The following is a 27894-nucleotide window of genomic DNA, read 5'->3' as shown; positions in this document are numbered from 1 at the left end:
TGGTTCTCTTCGTTTACCATCAGGAGAGAGCAGTCATAAACATAGCTAGTCATTAGGAGCTTGGGTGGTTTTAATAAAATGAAAATTGCCTTGTCTATTATTGATGATCTCTCTCTTCCTTTGCTTGTATTGAATAGCAACTACTAAATGGGCTCATAATGCTAATTCTTTGCTGAGTTCTCTGAGGTTGCAAGGAAAAGACATGCCAGGTTAGATGATATTGTGTTATTATAAGGATGGCTCTAGAAATAAAGAAGCATGGGAAGCCATCTCACCAGCTATACTCCAGTTCAGAAGTGCATCACCTCTAGGGATGGGATTGCATTTCATTCCATGAAAAACAAGCAAGGGCCCATTTTCATCAGGATTTTTCAGACTAAGGCCCAAGAACCCACCTCCTATTGGGGTATCTTCACATTAATGAGACAATCCAGTATGGAACATCCCAGTTGGGCTGAGTATTGCACCAAGCCATCTCAGTAGGAGATAGCACACCTTACATCCATGAGATGGCATATCTTATGTCTATACTTTATGTCCAAGTTTATTTCATGCAGGGTACCTATAGCTGGATCCCTATAGCTATCTCATATTGTGTACCTACTATAAACCATAGTAGCTTAAAACAGAAGTTCATTTCCTTATAACGGGTCTTAAAGGCATCCTTGACCGCAATTCATCTCTGGTATCATTGCTTCTGTAGGTAAGTACTGTCTAAATAGTAAAACATTGGATCTCAAATGTATGTAAGATTAACCTGTAATGCTTATTTAAAATGTAGGTGATTAAATAAATTTAGAGGGAGTTGGTGCTCTCATTTTTTTTTTAGATAGAGAGAGGGAGTGCCTGCAAGGGAAAGGGGAATTGGGAGAGAGAGAGAGAGAGAGAGAGAGAGAGAGAGAATCCCAAGCAGGCTCCATACTCAGCACACAGCCAGATGTGGGGCTCAATCCCACGACCTTGGTATCATGACCTGAGCTGAAATCAAGAGTCAGACACTCCACTGAGTGAGCCACCCAGGTGCCATACATGCTTCCATTTTAAAAAGCACCTTTTGTGTTTCTGATGAAAGTGGTAGAGGATCGCACTTTGAGAAATTCTGTATAGAGAATGTTTTCTCAGCCTGCTTTGCTTTTTCCAGACTGAGTCACTTGAGGCTATTCAGGGTTTTACCAGGTCACATAATCTTGCACTCAGGTTCTTTAAAGACTAAATGTTTGAGAATCAGACCAAGATACCCATAGAGCAAGAAGAGAACTCATTAGGGACAAAGGTAGTTTTAGAAGTTACATATCACATGAAAATAAGAAAAAAATACTGTATCAGGAATTATTCTGTGCAAAATGCCTGTAATTCACCACCATTATCACTTCCACAGTTTAGACACTGTTAGAACGGAGGCTATTAGAAGACTCCACCCAGCTGGGTTTGGAAACTTGATTAGATCATGGTTCGGTGGCAGATGGTAGCTGGAAAAATAATGCAAAGCACAACTAAATGATAGCAGGAAAATGAGGATCCACATTGAGAGGGAACACACCATAACCCTTAACTAATGACAAATTAAGTTCAGTTAACTAAGATCGTCCAAGCCTTCAGTACCATGTAGTGTGAGATTTTAGAAAAACATCTCTGCTAAACATGAACAAACCATTCTTTTATAGACAACTTAATCATTTATCTTCTTATATTGGCAGCTAGATAATTTCAAGCTTTCATTGAAATACTTTTTAATTGATTACTTCTATGTAACAGGTATTTATGAATAAGTTTAGAAAGATACGTAAAACACCATTGGGAAGTTCTGTTGCTGGGTTTGCAATGTGAAGTTTATAAACTATTTTACTCAGAAGCAGTAGAGGCCAAGTTTCCTCTACATGTACCTCCCTCAAAAAGATTAAATGGGTAATACTTCTAAAATATTATGAGAGATTTAATTAAAACTACATAATCCAGCATATAGGATTAGAGAAGCACTGTTAACTAGCAAGAAAGGAAATACGGGCTCTGAAGGAAAAATCACAAAGCCTTAGCACGACAGAAGCTGAGGTAGGTTAAGAACTAAGACAGGAGAAGGGGCCATATAATGGAGTGGTTGAGAGCATGGACCTTCTCTCCCTCTCTCTCTGTCTCTCTCTCTGTCTTTGTTGTTGTTGTTGTTGTTGCCTACATTAGGAATCCTAACCTTCTCTATCTATAAAGACAGGATAATAACAATATCTGTTTCACAAGACTGTTGCAGAGTCAATGAGTTACCATAGGTAAAGGACTTAGGACAGTGCCTGCACATAGCAAGTTCCAAGTAGCCCTAACTCTTGGCTCTTATTATTAACTAGAGGAGATTAGAGGAGATTCACACCACTCTAAGACAGAAGGGTTTAAATAATAACACCTTCCCCATAGGTAAGCCAAATCCCTTCCTCGCTTTCAATTTAAACTCATATTCTCTTACTGTGTCATTCATGGCGGTAGGGAATAGTTGGACACTCTCCTCTGCATGATGACCCTTCATACTCTGAATGATTTCATGTATTCGGAAACATCTGTGGATGTAGAGCTCTTCAGGGAAAAGCATGTCCCAATCTAATTTCACAAAGTAATGTCTGGAAGGAAACGATCAATGAGGTTAGTCTAAATCAAAGCACTTTAGAGAAAGTCTTTTAATCCATCTTTAGGCCAGTAAAGCATGGATAGAGAATCACTGATGTCCAAAAGAGTTCCTTATATCTATACTTCCTAGTACATTTTGAGGCTAAAATTAAAGGTTAGGGAAAGATTTAATCGATTAAATCAGAATAATGTGGAGTCTGTTTCCACATTACAATATCAGAATATTTATTTTGAATCTTGAGGTTTATAACATGATTTTGGTTTATCCTAATCTTGGTTTTAGTCTCCTATTTGAAGTAACAACTGGAAGGCAGAGGATCCTATTTACACATATTCAGATTTTCACAAAACCTAGCAAATGGTTTACCTATTACAAATATTCATTAAGCATTAGTGCTCAGTGAGTCCATAGTAGTCAAGTTAGAAATTTAGGAGCTAACAATCATTTCTGAGTTCTGTTTATTAAAATTAATAGCAACCGGGGAACGTCACACCATGAGGTAAATGCTCAATAAATATATGTTGCTTCAAGCAGTGCAGACAAACAGTAAATGAAATGTCAAGCTCACTTTCTTTAATGAGTGCTGAGGGTGCTCATAGGCCAGTTGGGGGATTCATGGGTGAGGTGAGCCCAATGTCTCATGGGTGGAGTTCTTGATGGGAATCTCTGATTCACTTAGTGGGATCCACGTTCCTTTAATGTCCTCTGAGAGTCCTATCTTCCACTCTCTCAGCCTTCTCCCTCTATCTCCACGTGCAACTCATGATTCCGTGCTTCATATATGGTGAGAAGGAAATGGGTCTCTGGGGCAGCATCCCACAGGGCTGGGGAAGCTTGGTTGTCAGCCACATGTAATCACTCTCCCCCATGGGAGAGATCACAGGCCAGTAAGGTCTCACTTGGCACTGAGCCATGCCCCTTGTAGGGGAAGGGTAATGCAGATGAAGTCAAACTGTTCCTCTAAGTCCAGTGCATCCAAACTCATACTTTCTTTTTCCTTTAGTGGTGGGCTAGAACTTCTTCACTGAAAATCTGGACTTCCACATAGGTTCTTGCATCCATGGGTGATCGTCTAAGACAGTCCACAGCCAAGAAGGGCTGGAGCCAGCTCACAGGCCACTGCAGAGTGCACAGACAGGACCAAGGTCTATGTACCTATTACTTAACACATGGGTGGGCAAGACTCCTCAGGTTTTTTGGTATATTGTGCTGTATCCCACAGTTCCCACAAATGCATTCGGTCTATGGATTGATGCCAAACTGTTGTGAATGCAGGATACAACAAGGGACATCTTATTCAGCCATGTTGCTGATGTCACACATGAACATATACTTAACTCATACAGATTCTTCCCTGAGAAATGTACTTTGATCCTGTGTTACATTGTCTGTCACCTGTCACCATCGACCCAATACTACACTCAGGACTTCCCAGACTTCTTTTCATTTTCATTAAGTTTTGAGGTTGTTTCATTAGGTTACTTTAGTCCCAATAAGAAATAAATCAGAGCTTTTGACACCACAGGCCCAGGGCTCTTCCTTTCAAGTAGTATCAGGGTATGTTCTATACATTAAACATTAATACGTGTAATCCCTCTGTTGTTTCCCACAAGACAGAATTGAACGATATAATATATTCAGGCTGATTTTTTTCCTAAAAAGTCTAAAATGTTTTTCAATGCTTTTTTATCGCTCCTATCATATCTTCCATATGTACTTGAGAAATGGGCAAAGAGCTTTAGAGTGCTCAAGATCATGCAATGAGAAGCTAAAAATTAGAATCCTTTGACTATAAGCTATTTGAAATACAGCTTTGCAATAATCATCCAGTAATCACAAGAGCTTAAGATTGCATTTTGAATTCTTTTAAATATCAGCTTATTTTATATTTCATGTTCTGTAGGATTTTACTTGGCTTTTACTCATGTTCATTTTCACCTTTTTTTTTTTTTCATCTTCTATATTTAAAGTCTAGGCAATTTCTTACTAAATTGTCATTTCCAGGTGAGGTTGGTGAGTGACTGCTGATGACATTTAAACTGTGAATTCATAAACATCCAAAATATTCCTCACTTGCATGAACTTTTCATTCTTTTAAATTAAAATATTTAAACTCCATAAACCTGCCATTAAAATTCAAATGTGATACTTGGAATAAGTAATATTTTAAGTCATTATCACTAACACGTTTTGTAATCAAATTAGTTGATATACATAGTTCATTGAATTTCAAGTAGATACTCTTTATAACTAATTCAATTCCCCTGTTCATAGATTTATTATTTTTGAGTGCTATTTATTAAGAGAACTGTATTTTAGCTTTTGACCAGGTTAGAGTAGGTTAATATACAATTCCTTATAGGTTAATGAATACTTATTTCAGTGATAGAAATTTTTTAAATAAAATAAGAGATTGCGATGAGGAGGCAGAGAATTAGCATAGACTTCAATGCTACTTACAAAATAAATGTTATATGAACTAAAAAAGTTGATGGGTTCAAGGATCCAACACTATAACCTAAAATGGAAATTTAATAATAAACTCTTGTCAGCAGTTACAAATTACTCAAGTAAAGAATGAATTTGTAGAAAGAAAGCAACTCACAAAGGAAAAAACATGAGCAACAAATGTTTAAAATCTTTGACTAAATATTTAAAAATAAAATGTACATTAAAACAACAATATGATAACAGGATTTTATTTTGTTTTGTTTTTTACCTCCCAAATTGTCCTATTTTAAAAATTGATAACAACAACTGTGTTAGGAGTACAAAAAGAAAAAAAAAAAACAGGCAATCCCTCATATTCATAGAAGCAATGTTAATTGATATAGCCTTTCCAGCAATTGGGCAACATATATGCAAATTTTCTGGCAATTAAAAAATATATACCAAACATCTTGAAATATATGTTTGTCAACTTAGAAAAGCCTCTTCTAAAAAGTTGTTTGGAGAAAATATTTATTGGTATCTGCAAAAATACAGCTGCATTATTAAGGGCTGTAAAGGTCCAATAATCAGGGTTAAGTAATTCTGTTTCACAAATTGACGTGTAAAGTTATTCAAAATTATCATTAATCAGAAAGCCCATTTTTGTAAAAAAAGATATACATGCATATATAAATATGAATAGTCATAATTTCTGAGATATATACCAGGGAACTTGTGTGATATCAACTTTTTATTTTTTACTATTTTGTTATTTCTATTTTACTATTCTATTTTGTGCATCTATATTTATAATTTTTGTCCAATGATCATGTATTTAACAAAGTTTTTAAAAATAATCTAATAATTGTTTTACATACGCCTCAAATATATAACCCCCCAAAATCTCCTTAAGCTGTAATCCTTTTTAATGAAAGAAAATTGGGAAATGTATACAAACCTGTTGAGCCATATACTCAGCACCATCCCCATCTCTGACAACTGCCCTTCTTCACCCCAGTGAGAGAGCCCAACAGCTCTTTTTTTGTTGTTTATTTATTTACTTTGGAGAGAGAGAGAGAGAGAGAGAGAGAGAGAGAATCCCAAGCAGGCTCCTTGCTGTCAATGCAGAGCTTGATGTGGGGCTTGATCCCACAAACCATGAGATCATAATTTGAGCCAAAATCAAGAGTCTGAGGCTCAAACTACTGGGCCACCCAGCTGCCACCCCCCCACATAGCTGTGTTTTAATGGCTAATGCTGCTGGAACCAGATATGGACATTTGTACAAACGAGGACACTCAAGGTCTCTCCCTTTATCTGGAACTGGAATTCAGATTGGCTAGTAAGAAATACCTGAACTGAAAACAAATAAACCCAGAGGTATGGGATGTTGTAAGAGAAAGGTAGAAAAAATTAGCCTCCTAGAGACAGAAAGAAGGTGAGGGAAGAATAGAGAAGAGACAGACTGTGGAGTTACCAGGAAGACAACATGGAGTAATCCTAGTTCTAAGGTTCTTTTCTGAAGCTTACCAGGTCTGATTGCACTTCCTGTCTCAGGATTCCAGGAGCAACATATATTCTATGATAAAGTCTATTTCTTCTTAAATGAGTTCAAGTAAGTTTCTGTTATTTTCAAAGAAGAAAGCACAGATTAAGAAATAGTCTATCAGTTAAGAAAGCAGAAGTCATACCAACTATTTTAACTAGAAAATTTAATAGAAGGAATTGATTTAACAGTTACTAGAGGATCAAAGAGAGAAAAAAGGAAACACTGAAGTATCGTTGAGGTAGCAACCACAGTAGGAAGCTACCACCTGTAGGGCTGGCATAATAAAGAGAAGAAAGTAGGAATACTGTAAAACCTAGGAGTTTGAAAGCAGGCTGCCTAGCTGGTGCTTGTAACTCAATGATCGTGGAGAAGAGGCCCCAAGAACCTGGGACTCAGGTATCCAAGAAGAGGATGCCAGCCAGCTGGTGCTGGTCTTTCTGAGAAGGCAAAATGAGAGTGGCTGTGGAAGTTTGAGGGAAAGAAGTAGAAACTAGAACCACCTGCTACTGTTATTTATTGGCACTTCCAGGGCAAAAAAAAACATTTCTGGGGTGATGTTGACAGTGACAGGAAACAAAACGGGAAAGAACACATCCCTTTTTCCTTCTTTGGCCTCCAGTATTCCTTTAGAATTCTCTATTGTCAAAGTCTAAGACAGAGGCACCTGGCAAAGTGGAAATGTGTATGGTTTGCATAGTCCCAGCCCTAGTAATACAAAGCAGAACGGAAAAGAGTAGGTTTGAAACAACAAGAAAATGGCTTAATAACAAGTAAATATGGCAGAAGTAAATTTTATGTTACTTCTTAATTCTATGTTTATGCCAAATACAATCTAAAAATACTTTCAAAATGAATGAAAAACACTGTAGAGAAACCATAGAAACCATTCAGTAGATAAATTAGCAAATTCAGGGGAAATTTGCTATTTTGGCAGTCTGTGTTCTGCTAAAAAAAGTCTTTTAATTAGCTTTGTTTAGTCCTACATATAATTAAGTTTGTGAATTTAGAAGCAATCTTATATGTGTCAGTTGAACAAAAATGAGAAATTGTTAGCATCTTTTTTGTTGAAAAATGTTGAATTCCGACAGTACCAAAACCTAATACAAGAAATAATTGGAAGACAAAAATTTAAATGGGAACCATATGAGGTGATGAATTTGTTAATTAGCTTGATTGTGGTAATGACTTTACAATGTATGCTTATATCAAAACATCACATTGTACACCCTAAATATATGCATTTATTCGTCAAAAAAGAATAGAAAAATTAAATAATCATAAATCTACTAAGGAAATTAAGTCAATTATTTTTATCAAACAAATAAAATCACATCTCAAAAACTTCACTAGTGAAAATTTCTAAACATTGAAATAAAAAATAAGACCCACCCTAGATAACTCTTTCAAAGAATAGAGAAAGAGTGGATACTTTCTATTTCCTTTTTTGCCAACATAGATGTTACAAGAAAGAGAAATTACAGACCACCCTTTCTTGCAAATACAAATGCAAAAATCCTTTTAAAAAGTTGTCAAGTCAAATATAGCTATATATAAAAAGGATAATGCAACAAAACTAGCTGGGGTTTATTCCAGGAATGTAAGTTTAGGTAAATATTCAAAAATTATTCAGTGTAATTTTTTACATTAACAGAATGAAGGGAAAAAATGATCATCTCAATAAGTACAGAAATATATTTGATAAAATTCAATACTTACTCATAATAACAATAAAAAAAACCCTCTTCACATACTGGGACTAGAAAGGAATATTCATATTATTATAATGGTTGTCTATGAGCAATCCATAGCTAACATTATACTTAGTGATGAAAGAGGCAATACTCTCACCCTGAAGGTAGAAAGAAGACTCATATGTCAACACTCACCATTCCTATTCAACATTGTACCAGAGGTCCTAGTCTGTGTAATAAGACAAGTAAAAGAAATAAAAGATATAAATATCAAAGAGAAGGAAGCAAAACTCTGTATTTTCATGTGACACGTGTGTATATATTTTTTAAAATCCAGAAAAAAAATGCATATGACGTGTGTGTGAATATTTTTTAAAAGCCAGGAAAACTATTGGAAGTAATAAATGAGTCTGGCAAAGTTGCAGTATTAACAAGATTAATAACAAGGCTATTAACAAGGTTACTATACAAAATTGATTTTTTTCTGTATACTGGCAATGAATAAGTGGAAAGTAAAATTTTAAATCAATGTCATTTGCAATAGCATCAAGATCACCAAATACCTCAAACTAAATCTAATACAAGATGTGCAGTGCCTCTACAATAAAAATTTCGAAAGCTTATTAACAAGAATTGAGTAAATAAAGTAGCATTTCACCATATTTATGGCTTGGACACCTCAATATTTTTTTTTAAGTTTATGTATTAATTTTGAGAAAGAGAGAGAGAGGGACTGTGAGTGGGGGAGGAACAAGGAAAGAGAAGGACAGAGAGGATCCTAAGCAGGTTCCACACACTCAGTGTAGAGGCTGACTTAGTAGGGCTCGAACTTACGAAGCATGAGACCATGACCTGAGCCAAAACCAAGAGTCAGACGTTTAACTGACTGAGCCGCCCAGGTGCCCCAGAAACCTCAATATTTTTGAGATGTCAGTTCTCCCCAGATTAACCACTGGTTTCAATGTAATCCCAACCAAGAGTTCAGAAATGTGTGTGTTTATGAGTATGTAAACTGTCAAAATGTTTCTAAGAGTTACACGAAAATTAAAAAAAAAAAAAAAAACTTGAAAAGCCAAGACAATCTTGAGTAAAAAAAATCTTGGAGGACTTAGACTATCATATTTCAAGACTTAGTATAATGCCAAAATTGGTGCAAGGATCAATAAGTGGAACAATGGAACCAAGTGGCAAAAGCCCCACAGCAATTCATGGAGAAATGAATTACTTTTCAATGACTGGTTCTGTGGGAACTGAATACCTATAAGAATCCAAAGGAGCTTGACTCCCTACTTCATACACTATACAAATAAAAACACTAGGTTGAGGTATATCAAGGGTAAATGTGAACAATGAATACATAAAGCAAAAAGACGGGGAAAAAATCCCAGAGGACAATATCTATATTATTTTGGGACAGGCAAATATTTCTTACACGGGACACAAAAAGCATTAGCAATAAAAAATGGTGAGGTTGGACTGCTTTAAATTAATAATTTCTTTTCATTAAAAGACATCAGTATTGGGTCAGAAAAGGTAACCGGGAATTCATATTTTCGGTTTCTATAACTGTCAAGGGCTTATATAACAGTTTATACAATTGTCCGGGATATTTAAGAACTCACACAGGTCCATTAAAAAAAAGACAGGCAATACAAGAGAAAATTGAGCCAAAAAAGGAAACCGACATTACAAAAAGGAAGAAAGTGAAATGGCTGGGAAATACATGAAAACATGTTCAATTTTACTACAGTACCAGCTCCACAAAAATACCAGAATGAGAAGAACAGACAAGGACGACAATGATGCAGGACAATTGGGAATGTCATACACTGCAGTAGACATTTACATTGATATTATCACTTGGAAAAATTGTTTGGCAGTATCTACTATTGTGGAACAAACACACACAAACAATTTGTATTATTAATACAAATATTAATAAGAAAGACATATATAAGAATATTCATGGCAGTGTTGTTTGAATAACTCAAAACTGGAAAAATATAAACGTCTACTTACAGTAAAACTGATGAAAAATTATGGTACATTTTAAAAAACGGAATGCTATCAGGGCGCCTGAGTGGCTCAATTGGGGAAGCTTCTGACTCTTGATTTCGGTTCAGGTCATGATCTTGTGGTTTGTGGGATCGAGCCCCATGTGGCGCTCTGTGCTGACAGTGGAGAGACTGCTTGGGATTCTCTCTTTCCCTCTGTCTCTCTGCCCCTCCTGTGCTTTTGTGCACGCTCTCTCTCTCAAAATAAATAAAGAAACGTTAAAAAGTGGAATGTTATCGATTAGTGACAATGATCAAATTACAATTTCATGCAACAGCACAAATATACTGTTGGAAGAAAGAAGCCATAACCAAAAAAGAAAATATTGTAAGATTCCATTCGTAGAAAGTCTTAAAAAAACACAGGCAAACTAGCCAATTTCAGGGGCCCCTGGGTGGCTCAGTCAGTTGAGCATCCGAATTCGGCTCAAGTCATGATCGCACAGTTTGTGGGTTGGAGCCCCGAGTCGGTCTCTGTGCTGACAGCTCAGAGCCTGAAGCCTGCTTCGGATTCTGTTTCCCTCTCTCTCTGCCCCTCCCCACTCATGTTCTGTCTGTCTGTCTGTCTCTCAAAACTAAACAAATATTTTTAAAAAATTAAAAAAACACTAACCAATTTTATTAAGTCAGAATATTGGCTACCCTTGAAATGGGAAGGACAGGGTGGGGCATAAAGGGGCCTTCTGAGGTATTCATAATGTGCAGGTTAAGTGAACATGTTCATTTTGTGAAAACACATTAAGCTACTCTTATGATTTGTGTACTTTTAAAATGTATGTTATAATCCAATAAAATTTACATTAGCAAGCCTGAATGGAAGGATTAAGCAGCTAATTAGACACAGATGAGAAATAATGTGATGACTAGAAAATAGATCTGAAAAAACTTGGAAAAATACAGCACAGGGAGAAAATTTGAAAGATTAAAAGATGCAGAAAGTAGAATCCAAATGAGGATAAATACAAATTGATACACACTGAGATACAGTGTCATGAGATACAAAATGCCAACACACACACACACACACACACACACACACACACACACACAAACTTAAAAGCCACAAGAGAAAAGAAAATTATCCTAAAAAAAGGAATGACAATTATCCTGGAAGCCAGAAAATTGTGGGAAAATATCTTCAGAATACTAAGAGAAAGTATTTTTCACTCTAGTCTTGTACACAACATGCCTGCATCCTAGATGAAAGTAAACCTGGGTATGCGAGTTCTCTTGTTTCTTGGGAGGGCTGACTTTACAATGTAGGAAATTACAAAACATAAGGCTGTTCAAAGATGTTGGACAGCCACTTCTGATGAATATCCCCTCCATCCCATTCCTTGACTGCCTGCCAACCACATGCTACTTTATTATATACCTAAATATCCAAATATGAATCCCCTCACCCCAACAGAAGAATGCTGTTTCCACAAAAGCAAAGCAAAATGAAACTCATTTGTTTGTTCCCTAAAAAGGAACAATTTGTAAATATCATCAGGGACAGCATCTAAACTCCAATTTCAATATTCCAAAGAAATGTGTTTTCCTCCTGTGGATTACTCGATGTTGTTTTTTTGCTTTGCTTTTTACATTTTTTAATTGAGATATAATTGACTTATTATATTAGTTTCAGGTATATGACATAATAATTAGATATTTGTATATATTGCAAAATGATCAACACAAGAAGTCTAGTTAATATCTATCACCATACATAGTTACAGTGAGGTTTTGATATTCTATAAGTTATGAACTAAATTACAAAAATGACCACCAGCCACAAATCCTAATTAAAATAGTAGATGAATTGGAGGTGCTTAAAATTCAGTTAATACCTTAAATACCACCTTCATTTCTACAAATGGTCACTAGAGAACCAAAGTTCATTCCTTAGAGCAATAAACCTTTAATGGTCCTGTCTGGGTGGATATACTCTAGGATGCGGTCAATTCTAGTGAACGTGATAGTACAACAGGACACTAGGTTATCCCCACAGTTCCATCTGTACTCCTCCAACCCTTATTGTTTACTTTGTACAAAATGCTCTGCAAAATACCTTATGCTGCTTTTTATTATCTTGAGAATAATTACCACTTATATAGTACTGCAGCTGAGAATCTTTGGAAACTCAAGGCCAAATATACATATACATCCAAAATTGTCTACAGAAAGCATAAAATGCCTTCCCCATCTATGCATTTTTAAATGTGTAGATGGCACTTCCGACTAATGAAATACAGTTTACTTCATTCTTTCTCTCACTTAACAAGTATCTATTAAGGGGAGTCAGTCTATCTCATCACATGTGCCAAAAGTAGGGATGGAGTGGATGCCCACAGGAAAAATTAGTTCTGTCACCAGAAGAAAAGTGATAGATTTTGAGCAGGCAAAGACAGCAAATAGTCACCCTGTCATTTATTTTCAAAATCTGTATAGGCATGGAAAGATGAGAGTCGGGATGAAGTTTTGAAACTTTGCCAGTTCTTACCTCTTCCCTTGAAGCTCTGTGTATAAGCCAAAGATGAAGAAAATGACAATCATGATATAATAGAGTGGCAAGAATCTGAACTTTGTGTTAGTAATTTCACAACAAAATTATTTAATACATGTGAATATCAGCTTCCTTGTTCAAAAACAAAATGGAAGAGGAGGAGGAGGGAAAGAGAAATTGAATAAGATGAGCTCTGAAGTACCAAAATTCTATGCTTCTTTATCTTTTATTTTAATATTCCTGATTAGACAAAATCTCATTTTCCTTTTTTATGTTTAAGAATTTGATGTTTTTAATATCTCATGCTTCTTGGTTATTATCCACATATGTGCTGCAGTAATAATCTTACTATCTGGTATTGGGTTTTGAATAAAAACAAAATTACAGTATTTGATGACAAATATATAAGGAAGATTTTTTTTGTGGAAGCATGGATACATATTTTCATGGAATTGTCTTTTTCTTATCTAACAGATCAGATTGGATGTTTTTGCAGGACAAGGATAATGTATTGGGCATAAAGTAGAGTTCATTATGGAAACGTGTTGCACTAATATCAGGTATAGAAATAATGCATCAGAGTGCAGGAGAATAGTACCAAGCAAATATAATGGTCATTTTGCAGTGATCTTTAAATAAGATGCTATAGAACCTTGGATAGGAAGATAATAATAACCACCCTTTATTGAACAGCTGCTAGGTGTCTGCTTTTTGTGTGTTCTCTGTAACATTCTCTTATAAACCATATTACAGTGTTGTGTATAGAGATCATGAAATAGAATACATGTATAAGGAAATGGCAAAGGGATTAAGGCTCAAAGATTGATAATTTACCTAAACTCACAGATCTGGTCATTGACAACAACGAATCCGTTCTCAGGTCTCTTGGATATTTTGAGACCATTGTCTTTCCTACTTTGAGATTATGACTTTTGATAATTTCCAAGAAGAGAATGCCTCGCCTTCTTGTTTCATATCAGGAAAATTGTTCCCTATGAAACATCTCTGCGACATTTGAATCTGAGGCAAATCTACATCAAATGAAGAAAAGTCTACAGAAATGCAAGAGTTGTGATTTTTTTATAAATTGCTATTTATTATTTGGTAGAAAATACAAAATGTTGACATAAGAAAGAGCAAATTGGCTCTTATTTCTAAATCCATAAATGCAGTTGATAGTGGTCTTGTAGAAACTGTCTTACTAGAATGTCCTACAGAGATATGAAATTAGGTTACTAATTTAGGATCTGTTTAAAGATAGCAGTATTAATTTCCCTTTGTTTTCCATGTTATACAGAATAAACTACCTTATTTGGAGGAAGATGCTTCTGAAGCAAGAAGCACAAGAAAGCAGCTCAAAGTTTCTTACTCTTAAGAATAGTGATTGTTCCTTATTAAATCAGTGGTCATAGATCAGCAAAGCTGCCTCCAAAGGTAATTTCAGATGAATCAAGCCCTAGGTAATCAAGGCAAAGCTTTGCTATGCACATGTTAATTTGAGTATGTCTCACACTGCCAAAGGCAATAGCAGAACCCACGGCAATGAGCATGCTAATAAAGTAGCTGGATGTACCTACGGAGCAAGAGGAAGCCGAATAGGTCTCTGGTCTAGTTCAACAGCAAGACTTCTTTCTATTCTAAATTTTCACAACAAAGTGGTTATGCAAGCTCGGGTAAATCTCAAGAGGTTGAATAATGGTTCAGGAGCCAATTGGAATGTTTCCATTTTAAATGTAGTTCTTAAAATAAAGAAATAAAAACAAATGTAGTCATTATTTTGGTAATGTCATTGATTGCTTAATTCTGCTAGTTTTTTAACAGTGAGAGGTAGCAGAATATACCACCCTCCATATGCCATTTTGACATATTGATTGTTTTGAATCAAAGTTCCTTAAGACAGTTAAGAAGGACACACTGACTCTCCTTTGTCCCCTTGAAAGCAAAAAATAAATCTCCGTGTAAAAGATACCCTCCCCGCATCAGGAGGAAGAGAAACATCATTATCACCAGAGACAGGGAATTTAGGGCTGAGAAAGCTATAAAAACAAACCTTGTTACTTCTTCGCTAATTTACTACCCCAAGCCCAAACTTCTTTGTCTTGTCAATTCTTCACAAATTTATTGTTTGTCTAGAAGATATAAAAGATGCTTGCTTTGGTAACTTCTTTGAGTACTACATTTTGGTGGGCTCCTGTACATATGAAATTAAATTTAATTTTTTTCCTGCCAATTTGTCTTAATGTCAATTTAATAATAGACCTGCTAAAGAACCTCAAAGAGAAGAGCAGAAAAGGTTTCCTCCCCTACAGCAGAAAAGGGAAATGGAAACCATTGCTGTAATTGCCAATATGCAGCTTTACACGGATACCCGCTGAACTGGAATGGAAGCTATGCCAGGCTTTCAGTTAATGAGGTTTCTCAATCAACTGGCTATAGGTGCTGAGTGCCTGCTCTAGGGGTGCACTTTTCCAGGCAAACTCTGTGTTAGATTTTCTATGTATAGCCACAAGTGCCTCTCCAAAATTTGGAAGAAGGGGAAATAAGTTTGTTTTAAGAGACAAACATTGAAATCAATGTATAAAACAACAGTAAACAGATTTGCCTCAAAGAGAGTGAAAGGCTCCACTGGTGAATGGTAACTTGATTGAATGAAATAGCAACATATTTAATGGAAGAATGTGTTAATGAATGGAGAAGTAAATTAGTCACACACACACACACACACACACACACAGAATATGAGAAAGAGAGAGAGAATGTGAAAATCCAAGTATCTAGAAAAAAAATGGGATCAGGGCAACACAAGTCTGGTGTAAATTAAACATTGGAATATTGTACCTCTAAGGGTAAAAACGAATTAAAAATAAGAAGCTTAATTCCCCCTTTTGAAAATAAGAGAACTTCTCTCCCACTTCCCCTTTCTTAGAGAATTTACTTAGAAACCTTTTAAGTTCTTTTGCTCCTCTTGGAAATGTATATGTCTTTTATTTTTTTAGATATAATTGACATATAACATCATATTAGTATCAGGTGTACAACATAATGATTTGATATTTGTACATACTGTGAAATGATCACCACACTCAGTCTAATTAACATCCATCACCATACATAGATAGAAATTGTTCTTTCTTGTGATGAAAATCTTCAAGATCTACTCTCTTAGCAACTTGCAAATACAGAATACAGTGTTATTCACTATAATCCCCATGCTGTACATTATATTCCCATAAGTTATTTATTTTATAGCTGGAAGTTTGTACATCTTAACCTCCTTTACCCATTTTGCCCTCCAACCCCATCCCCTATCTTGGGCAACAACCGATCTTGTCTCTGTATCCATAAGCTCAGGGGTTTGTGGGGTTTTATTGTTTTTTAGTTGTTCTTGTTGTTGTTGTTGCTGTTGTTGTTGTTGTTATTTTTTAGATTCTACATATAAGTGAGGTCATATGGTATATAAGCCTTTTTAAAAGTTAGATAAGCCTGTTGGTAACTTCAAGAGCCAGGAATGTCTTTCTCAATGACCTAGGAACCATCTCTTTGAAAATGTAATAATCAAGACAGATAACACCCTATTTCCTAGTTTCTGTGGAAGATTAGTGGCCTAACCTCAGTGGGAGTCTCATTTCAAATTATAAAACTACTTCCAGTCCTAAAGTTATAAGATTTTTTTTTCTTTTGGGTAAAGCCAATTAGCTAACAAAGATGGTTATCGCAATTACCAAGTTAATTAAGGGTGAACTATGTGTGACAAATGGTGCTGTTCTCTTAAGAACTAGTTATTGTTCATCTTGAGAACATGGATATAATGAATTATATCTGCTTGGCTATATAGGAGTGAGGTTTTTTGTTTTTGCATACTGTTTGGTGGATTGCCTGTGATGTGTTTCACATTGTGGTTTACTGCTTATTCAATAATAAAGTTGTTTACCTTCTCTTCTATCTTTGTGGTGAGGTTTTCTGAGCTAGGAGATTTTATTTCTAATTATATTTCTACAACACAATTCGCTTCGCTCTGGTCCCATGCTCATTCTAAGTTCTTGATTATAAATAGTTTTCCCTTAAAAGTCTGGATCCAATGCATTAAATAGGTGTAAGAATTTTTGGCTTACATTCTTATTCTTCTCCTTGTAAAATAATACGCATTTGTTTATACACATCAGTCTCTAGGAGTTTGATTATTGTTAGTACACTTTCAAAGAAGACTCCAATCTTAATTATGCTGTCAAGTTTTTAAGCATGTAAATCTGAGAACCATCTTCCTATCCCTGATGAATTGCCAAGATGAATGCTACTCTGTGAGGATTCTTAGCAAATAGCCAACAGGCTTTCCCTAGTGAATTACTTTAGACATGCAACTTTTCATGCAAAATTTCTTCAGAAGCAAAAAGATAATAGAAAAACTTGCCTACCTAACAAAAATTGCTAAATTTTAAAACAAACATTGTCTGTTCAGATCTTGCTCTTGGCTTTGCACTAAAAAGTGGTTAAGTGTTGTGATGCCTTAAATTTCTTTCTGGGATATACAAGGGAATTCATCAATGTGGAAAGAAACAGGTATTCTACTGAGGAATGAAGGAAAGAAAACAAAACATTATGTTTCAGTGTTTCTATCCTAACATTTCTCAGATATAGGGCTTGGTAGCCAGCAGATGGAGAACTCCATTCTCTCTGCCTAATTTCATTTTAAAAAATATGAAAGACTAAAGAAAGTCTACACATTATTTATTCTTTCTGTTATCAAATGCCCATTTTATTCTACATTTGTTTTAGATCCTTCCAGGTAACATTAAAATATAAAGAAACATCAGTTTTCTGGGAAATTTCAATATACCATTGAATATCTGGAGCTGACCTTTTAATTCAATAACATACTTGGGACCCTGTTCCATCACTTGAACTTCTAGTAACAAGCCCTCATTTCTATTTACCCTTTCTATGTTCATTTTGTTGCTCAGCCTCTTAATATGCTGGCATACTTTTATCCAGAGCAGCTCATTTTTAGTATATCAGTTTTTCTCTATACTATATAGAAGTGAAAACTATGGTTTCGTGTAACCTAGCTACATTCAGGCTGCACACGTATAAATTGCTTAAGATATAAAATTACTGAGATTTATGTACATTTGAAGTTTGGAGTACTTAATTTTGATTCTAGATTATCTTACTCTCCAGAATATTAGTTTTCATTTGTTTACTAAGAAGCTTTTTAGTTTGTGAGTTCCATGGTTTTGTGATTAACTTGAATTTTTGTTATGTACATATTGGTGGTGTGCCCTGAAATAATTTTATTTAAATTTTTTTAGTGTTTTATTTTTATTTTTGAAAGAGAGAGAGAGAGACAGAACGTGAGTGAGGGAGGAACAGAGAGAGAGGGAGACACAGAATCTGAAGCAGGCTCCAGGCTCTGATCTGTCAGCACAGAGCCCGATGTTCAGCTCAAACTCAAAAAACGCAAGATCATGACCTGAGCCAAAGTCAGATGCTTAACCGACTGAGCCGCCTAGGCACCCCCTGAAATAGTTTTATTAATCAAAGTACTATTCATCTCAAACTCTTCCAAAAACTGAAACTATCTGTGAATATAGTGGCTAGTTACATTTTAATCTTATCTCTAATGTCTATGCTTTGTAAGAAGAAGGGTAATAGATAGGTAAACTACTAATCTCCAGCTTCAACCCCAAAATGAACAAAATATATAATCATTGTCATATTCATCAAGGGTGAAAAACAACAAATGTAGAAAAAAATGGGCATTTGATAATAGAAAGAATAATTAATCTGTAGACTTTCTTCAGTCTTCCGTATATATTTTTTAACAGAAATTAGGTAGAGAGAATGAAAAAGAATGGTGAATGCTAACAATTCAAAGTATATTTCAAGATACAACTTAATCAGTAGTTCTGAATGTAACCATAAATATCACATACACATGTAAACATACATATATATATATATACGCACACATGTACACGTACATACATACATACACACACACACACTGTTTCTCCTTTATTTTCTGAATTCCCCATAATATTTTGTACCTCTCTTATGATTGAGATCAATATCCGAAGTTTTATTTCTATAATTTTTTAAATTTCTTTTTTAATGTTTTTATTTTATTTTTGAGAGGGAGACAGAGTGCGAGTGGGGGAGGGGCAGAGAGCGAGGGAGACAGAATCTGAAGCAGGCTCCGGGCTCTGAGCTGTCAGCGCAGAGCCTGACACGGGGCTTGAACTCACAGACTGCGAGATCTTGACCTGAGCCGAAGTCAGACGCTCAACCGACTGAGCCACCCAGGCATAATTTTTTCTAAATTATTTTTTTAATAATTTTTTTCTAAATCCTTACTAATAATTGTTTTTCACTTGTTAAAAAATATTCTGTCTCATTGTAAGTTACAAATAAATGGTTTTGTCACTTAGGTGCTTCACTGTAAAAGATCATCAGTCTCATTTAAAATAAAGCACACGATGGGGCACTTGAGTGGCTTAGTTAATTGAGTGCCCAACTCTTGATTTCAGCTGGGGTCATGATCCTAGGGTCATGAGATCGAGCCCTTGCTTAGTGTAGGGCCTGCTTGAGATTCTCTCTCTCTCCCTCTGTCTCTCTTCCTGGCTCACGCTCTGTCTCTCTAAAATAAAAAAATAAATAAATAAACAAATAAAATAAAGCACATGCAAATCCCCCTGTCCACTTCCAATCAAACCCAACAGATTTTTAGTCGCTCTTCAAGAAGTTTTTTTTTTTTTTTTTTTTTTTTTTTTTAAGTAAGCTCTAGGCCCAACATGGGGCTTGATCTCCTGACCCCAATATTGAAAGTCTCATGCTCTACTGACTGAACGAGCTAGGCTCCTCAAGCTCTTTTAATAATAGTCTTAAACACCTACTTTGTCTTACTCTTTTCAGTGTTAATCAAAAATATTACAAATGGAGAACGTGACTCTTCTAATTAAAATATATTAACATTATTATATCATAAGGAATGTGATTTCTTTAAAAAGGTATGATAAAAATTTGCAATCTAACAGTTATATTTAGCAGGTAAAATGTTGTGTTATTTAATATTGCTCTAGAGAGTGTTGAAATGCTACATTCAAAAACATGAAGACAGAAGGAGAAATTGGGCTTAAATTGGTAAATAAGAAGATTCCACTAAATCTGATAAAAGCTAATAAATGGCAAGAATTTGATAAATGGCAAGATTCACTGGCACTCAGTAAAACCTGAGATGCCAAGAAAACCAAAAGTCAAATTATTTTCTTATTTTATCTTAGCATACCTGCTTGTCAGTTGCCAAGAATTCAAATAATCATGTCCGATTACTTTAGTACTTTTCTGTGCTGGCTGAGCAATGTCAGAAAAAGCTCACTGAAATAAATAGGAACATTGATGTGGTCTTTCTCCGGGGAAGGGCATACGGTTAGTTAGCACGGTTAGTTAACAGTTAGCACAACTCTAGGGAGTACTTCTCATATTCATGGTTGCCCTGGACTTGTGTGTTGATTACCATGGCTGTTTGTCAGATGGACGTACATGCTTTGAGAAAGAAATTTTCTCCTACTATGAACAAAAGCACCATTCAGGCTGCAGCAAGGCTAGACTCGGACTCTAGATACACACTGCCAAGCAGTAACACAATAAGCCAGAATCTTTGCATGATTAGATTACAGCATCAACCAAACTTGCATCCTTTGTGAAAACATGTGGAAATTCAAATGTAATATTTCCTCAAAAAATTTAGTGACTTTAACAAGGATATCATATTCTGAAATAAAATAATAAAAAATGATTAGCTTTTATAGTATAAATATAAATAGGAATCTACTGATTTTATTATTAGTTCTTCCCTGTTGCAGTTAATAGTTCTGGTTTGTTTCAGTCAAAAAATAGCTAAAATTTTGCACATCAAATGGAATACAATGAGATAAAATATAGGAAAAAATTTTAATGAACAATATAGTCAAAAAGCAATATAAGAAATACAGTGAAAACAAAAGTACAACCAGAAAAATAATGGTACATTAAATTACTGATAATATTACAGAGAAAGAAGTAGTTGCCCATGAAATGCTATTAAAAAGAATTATATACCAAATAGCATGAACTTGAAAACAGTATATTAATATAAAGCTAAGAGGGAAGGTAAGTCCATGCATCAACACCTATGCTCTGACTTAGAAGATACAGGGAAAGAACACTTGTAATAAACTCCCCAAAATAAAAGAGCAAAAACTTAACATTGAAGAACAGTTGCAGATGCTTGTAACAGAATCAGATAGGTGGGGGAAAGAGATCTTGAATAACAACAAAGAAAACCAGTAGAAAACTGTCCTGTGGTCAGGAGATCTTTGGGGAGCTCACTGCAAGAGAAGGAGAATATTGGAAACATCAGAATAAACCCCAGAAGTAAGAGGAGAAAAAAGAGTAGGCTGAAAGGAAAAGTAGCCCCTACAGAGAAGAAGCAAGTGTTCCATTAGGCAGTAAGGTATATCCTAGAATGAAAACACACAGTCCCTTGATGGCTTGAGTTCACATCCTACCTCTGTTATTCAACTGGCTGTGTGAACTTGGGCAAGGTAGTTACCCCTCTAAGGATTAAATATGTATTGTGTATGTATGATATTTGTCATAATTGCATGCAGTATGTATGTCCAGCCATCCAATCATGAATATATGTATTATATATCTTATATATTATTATGGCAAAAACAAATGAGGGAAAGAGAAATGTTGCAACCAGGAATAGTATTCAAAAGAGTTTTAGTTTGAATCTGGAAATTCCAAGATGTAGAGGAGATAGAAAGAATGATATAGTCTTCTCACCATACAGTTAAAAATATTATTAATTATAATTCCTTTCCATCCCTATGCAGGTTAGAGAGGGAGCCACTCAGATTTTTCTGTTAACTATACCTACAGTTTGCCTTCTTGCGAGTTAGTTTTTCCACTAATTTCTTCAAAATGCCACTGAATATTTAGTTTACTATACTGACAATGTTGTGGTTGATGATGTTTGTCTGCCCTGCCAATCTGGTCTCCTTTCTTCCTTCCTAGAAAAACCTCTTCTTTGATCATAGCAAAACCCTTCTCCAGGGGTTGGCCTGATTGGTCTAAGACCAAAAGTGAATTCTAGTGACTGGTTCAGGGATCTAGACCTAAGCCAATCAGCACATGACACATCTTAGGCTACAAGATTCAGTCACAAATGGGTATGTGACCAAATTCTGGCTAATTGGGAGAGATTTGCTGAAGACTTCTGGGAGGGGGGGGTGGGGGTGGGACGGGAAGCATCTTTGTTATTATAAGATGGCTCCCTGAATCTTTCCTATCTTTTTCTGGTGTAGTAATAAGTGATGGGCAATATAGCATTTTCGCTACTATGCAGACAGCAGCCTAAGGAAAAAACCAATACTCAGAGGAAGGAACAGGAAACTATGAAGAACCAGAACCAGAATTACTAAATTAAACAGACCTAAAGTCTGTCTGGCCTCTGGAGTCTCAGTCACATTAAGTCAATAAATTTTCTTACTGTTTAAGCCAATTTGAATAGGATTTTGAGGTACTTGTGTGTGAATTGGCTTCCATGTCAAAAGAGTGTTGGTTCATTCTGTGACCAGAGTGCCCTGTATCCAGTTTATGTGGCCTTATGAGTTACTGTATTTTAGCCAGAAGGACTTTTGGTCATAAAATGTTGGAGAATCTCCTGATCGATTCCGGACTGTATCAAAGAATTAAAAATTTCTTAGATACCACGCTCAGGAAATTCTTCCGCTTGTTTGCACTAGTTTTTCCTTTTGTTCCAGATTAACAAATAAAACAATGGATTTATTTCTCATAAATTCTTTTGCTAATATAAGTAGAGCGTGATTTCTGAGTCCTCTCTTCCTTTAGATTAGTATATGGCTACCATGAGGCTTCTTCTATTCAGAACTGTCCTTCATAGGAAGTAGGCTGCTAAGAAAGAAAAATGAGATCATTCTCACCAAGACAGTTTTGCCTAAATGAAAAAAAGAAGACAAATAAAAATTAAATTTAAATAAATTCATTTGAATTTAATACTATATTTTTTGATGAATAGATGGTAATTTGCATGTTATGTTAAATATTCTGAAATTATTGCCATTTTAATAATACAGAATAGTATTAGAAAAAATGTAAACTGGAGGAAAATAATTCAAATTTGATGTGTCTATTTTCCTTTTTTTTAATATTTTATTTTTAAGTAATCTCTACTCCCAACATGGGACTCAAACCCACAACCCCAAGATCAAGAGTCTCATACATTCTACTGACTGAGCCAGCCAGGCGTCCCAGTATGTCTATTTTCAAGTCAAACTAACAGGGTTTTTTTGTGGCTTTCATCTTCAAATCACTATCCTTTCAAGATGCATTTCATTTCCATTCCAAATAAGTAGCATTTCATTTCTTTTACTTTAGTGGGTTTTTTCTTATTATTTGTTCACCAATACTTAGTTAATTTACTCTCATGGGCTTGTACCTTAGTCCTGCTGCAAGTAATCTTTCACATCTATTGTATCTCTTGCTTCACAAGTATTTGGTCGTGTTTTAAAATTTATTTGACAAGAAAATTATTCATTGCTGAGTTCAGATATTACCTCCTTTGGGAACGCTGTCTGGGATCTCCTAAAGCAACTCAATCTGCCTCATCTGTTCTCCCTAGAACATATAGTTACCATTCATACCTCTATAGCATGTTATTTACCTCGTTTTCTTTCATTTAACTTTTTAAGTAATGGTCTCCTTTACTAGCCTGTGGTGTCTGCATTAGTAGACTCCCAACCTTATTAGAACTTCAGGCCTCGGTACCTACCACAAAACATGACACAGGTACAACCAATAAATTTTCTTGTGTCCCTGCTCAGTTTAAGGTCTTCTAAGGAATGTGCCTAGTTTCTGCCATTCTTAACCTAAAAGTTGGAGACAGTTCGCTTTCACCTCGTCTCTATATTGCAGTATTTGCAATTCATAGAGATTAAGAGACTGCATTCTAGAGTTAGATTATCTGCATTCAAATTCCAGCTTTGTTCGTTTCTAGCTGAGTAACCTTGAAGAAGTTACTTAATATCTCCAAGTCTCAATTTCTTTAGCTGTAAAGTTGGCATAATAATAGCATAGCAAGTTGGCATAATAATAATATGTTAATAGGGATTTTGTGAAGATCCAGCGGGGGGAAAAAAATTATAAAACTCTTAATACAATGCCTGGCTTGTACTACACATTCTCACCCTCAAGTATATGGCAGGCAGTGCTTTTGGGTTTAACGTTAGCTATTATTATTACTGTTGTTATTATTAGCTATTTAAATATTTTATTTTCAGTGTGATTAGATACTATGTTTCAGATAGTAATGAAATGTTGTTATAGAAGGAAGGCTGTTGATTTAAGGTAGCTTTAGAAAAATTCCAGGTAATATTACAGCTAAGAATTAACAGTGTCAACAAGAAGCATTCACACCAGAATTCTGCTTTTATTGTTCACAGGCTATCTTTTTACAGGAAAACAAGTTTTATATTTCCAGTCAGTCTTGACCCACCATTTGAATTCAATGGTTGCTATCTTTGGGTTATTAGCATGTGGATATCTTAGTACACAAACTCTAGAATTCAAATAAACAGTTGATAGTTGGGGGGAGGGATGTACTTTGCTATATATTCAAAACGCTCCAAATTTGCTCATATTTCTCTACATGATATATCACCATGGATAAGTATGGATTGTGAGAGATTTAGAAAATGGACAACTAACTAAAATGCTGATTATTTAGTATTTTCCTATTAACTTCATTTTTTTGTTCACAATTCCAGATATTGAAAATTTGTGGGTGTGATGGAAATATGTGTAGGTATATGTCTGCCAGAGGAAAATTGATGTATATGGTACTGCTTCTAGGTGAAAAATCCCCAATATGCAGTCTATTCGAATTCCAAAGAATCTCACATGATTATTCACTGTGATTCTTTAATGTTAGTGCTTGAAATATTCAAGTTGAAAAAGTTAAATTAGTTGAGACTAATAAAGACTGCCCCATTAAAAGCTTAACCATGACTTTTGGTTGGATGATAGAAAAATTGCGTTTATTTTGGAAACTGACTCCTAATACTCTGTTATTTGTAAACTTCATATGTAGGAAAGAAAAAAACAAATGTGAGATCAACTTGTAGATTCCAGTGTGCCAACTGTAAGAGAAAGCATTAGAAACCAGTAACAGTCTCCTCAGAGATTCACTACATTAGGTCTGAACTTCGTTAGATTCTGTAAGCACGTATACATTACCGTGACCTTGGGAGTACCTTCTCCGAATTCTGGAGACTGTGTATGCAATGTTTAATTCATTTTATTTTTGGGGTGCCTGGGTGGCTCAGTCGGTTAGGCATCTAACTTCAGCTCAGGTCATGATCTCACGGTCCATGAGTTCGAGCCCCACTCAGGCTCTGTGCTGACAGCTCAGAGCCTGGAGCCTGCTTCGGATTCTGGGTCTCCCTCTCTCTCTGCCCCTTCCCCACTCATGCTCTGTCTCTCTCTCTCTTATAAATAAAATAAAACATAAAAATTTCTTAAAAAAATAATTCATTTTATTTTTGTCAGTACTTCCAATTGCTTTAATGGGATTACATGTACTACCTCTAGTATTTTAATTTTATACCTGAAAATTATTTCCCAAATTACAAAAAAATCAACCTTCTTATACATCAGCAGTGCCTAAAGTAATAGCACTAGCTGAAGTCTATTTAAAAAGTCCCCTCTCTTATCTGCCGGGGTTATGTGCCAAGACACCAAGTGGACGCCTGTGGATAAAGTCAAACCTTATGTATACTGGGTTTTTTTTTTCACTATACACACAAAGCTATGATAAAGGTTAATTTATAAATTAAGCACAGTAAGAGATGAACAATGATAACTAATAATAAAATAGAATAATAGTAATAATCTACTGTAATAAAAAGTTATGTGATTGTGGTTTCTCTTTCAAAATGTTTTATTGTACTGTACTTACCCTTCTGGTGATGATGTGAGATGGTAAAATGCTTATGTGAGGAGAAGTGAGGTGAATGACGCAGGCATTATGTCAAAACTAGGCTACCATTGACCTTCTGCTAATTCATCGGGAGGATGATCTGCTTCCAGATTCCCATTGACAGAGGGTAACGGAAACCACAGAAATGAAACGGCAGATAAAGTGAGACTACTGTATTTATAGAAATTCAGCAGCATTACTTGCTTTCTAGTTTGCGATAAGCATCATCACCAATGAAATATTAATTTTCTATAGGTCATTTCATTTCGACTTTTGGAAACCTTTCTATTTTTTATTTATTAAATGTTTATTTATTTAGGGGCGCCTGGATGGCTCAGTTGGTTAAGCATCTGCCTCTTGACATCAGCTCAGGTCATGATCTCGTTGTTCATGGTTCTGGCCCCGCGTTGAGCTCTGCATTGACAGGGCTGAGCCTGCTTGGGATTCTCTCTCTCTCCTTCTCTCTCTGCCCCTCCCCTGCTCACTTGTTCTTTAAAATTAAATAAGTAAACTTAAGAAGTAGTTAAATGTTTATTTATTTTGAGAGGGAGAGAAAGAGTGTGAACAAGGGGAGGGGCAAAGAGAGAGGAAGACAGAGAATCCCAAGCAGGTTCCAGTACCTCACGTGGGGCTGGATCTCATGAACCCTGGGATCATGACCTAAGCTGAAATCAAGAGTCAGACGCTTAACTGACTGAGCCATCCAGGTACTCCCCTTGTTATTTTTTTAATCAACTTTATTGAGTTGTAATTTACAAATAATGAACTACATTCATATAAACTACAGTAAAACCCTGGTTTGTGAGCATAGTTCATTCCAGAAACATGCTTGTAATCCAAAGCACTCGTATATCAAAGTGAATGTCCACACAAGAAATGAAGGAAACTCAAATGATTCTTTCCACAACCCAAAAATATTCATATAAAATCATTACAGTACTGTAATATAATACAAAATAATAAAGAAACTACAAAATATAAAGAAAAATAAACAAATTAACCTGCACTTTCCTTTGAAAACCTTCATGGCTGGAGTGAGGGAGACAAGAGAAATGAGGATTATTATGTAGGACAACTTTCACTATCACTAACAGAATCACTGCTATCTATTGGCAAATGGAATACTTTTCATTTCGTGCAGGTTTAACAAGGAACCTATCCAAAGACACTTGCTTCTGCCTCCTTTTGAGGATTTTGCGGAAATGTGACATTGCATTGTCGTTAAACAGATTTGTTGCTCACACTGTTACTGCCTTATTTGCGTGGTGCTTTTCTACAAAGTTTGCACAGTCTCCTGCATTTTACACATCTCCCTAATCTCATTTGAAGTGAAGGGTTGGGTCCTCCACCTTTTTCTCCTCCTCTGCAGATGAGATGCAGATGTTAAACTTCTTATAAAATCTTGCAATTTTGGCCACTCGCATACCTCATTCATACTTCTTGATGATTTCCTTCCTAATTTCCACCATAATCATCTCCTTATTCTTACCGCCTTTCTTTTCAACTTTTTCTGCATGGGGGTCATAGTATACACTTGCATGGATATTGACTACAGTTCAGTATTAATAAACTTGTGTCATATACTGTATTTAATGTAACTGGCAATAAGGTAGCAGAGGAAAAGGTCTCTATCTATAGGTAGCCTGACCTAGAATGAAGCAAAACATTTCTATTCTTACTCTTGTATGGAAAAAGTAAAGGACTGCCCATAAATACTTTGAAGTGACAAAAAATACACTAGTGCCAGTTGTGGGCACCTTCCAATGTTCTGAAAAATCACTGATTTCTGCCAAACACCATGGCCTGAGACCGAGCATCCAAGCATGGAAGATGATCACCCACAATCCCACAGCAAGAGACACTGAGAGAGAGAAGAACCATTGGCTCAGTTGTAATTATGTAACATTCATTTTTTTTTTTTAATTTTTTTTTTAACGTTTATTTATTTTTGAGACAGAGAGAGACAGAGCATGAACGGGGGAGGGTCTGAGAGAGAGGGAGACACAGAATCCGAAACAGGCTCCAGGCTCTG

General features: G+C 35.6%; 1 long non-coding RNA gene across 1 annotated transcript; it reads right to left on the bottom strand.

Moving 5' to 3' along the window:
- Positions 1–1421: 1421 nt before the first annotated feature.
- Positions 1422–21887, bottom strand: LOC122213544. Its single transcript, XR_006199579.1, has 4 exons — positions 21744–21887; positions 6572–6664; positions 2453–2603; positions 1422–1469 (listed from the first exon to the last, which is right to left on the bottom strand). It is a non-coding gene; the product is annotated as an uncharacterized LOC122213544 (long non-coding RNA).
- Positions 21888–27894: the final 6007 nt, after the last annotated feature.

Source organism: Panthera leo, chromosome A2 (assembly GCF_018350215.1).
Source record: "Panthera leo isolate Ple1 chromosome A2, P.leo_Ple1_pat1.1, whole genome shotgun sequence".
Taxonomy (NCBI): domain Eukaryota; kingdom Metazoa; phylum Chordata; class Mammalia; order Carnivora; family Felidae; genus Panthera; species Panthera leo.
The sequence above is the reverse complement of the archived record's forward strand: the minus strand, read 5'-3'. Positions and strand labels throughout refer to the sequence as shown.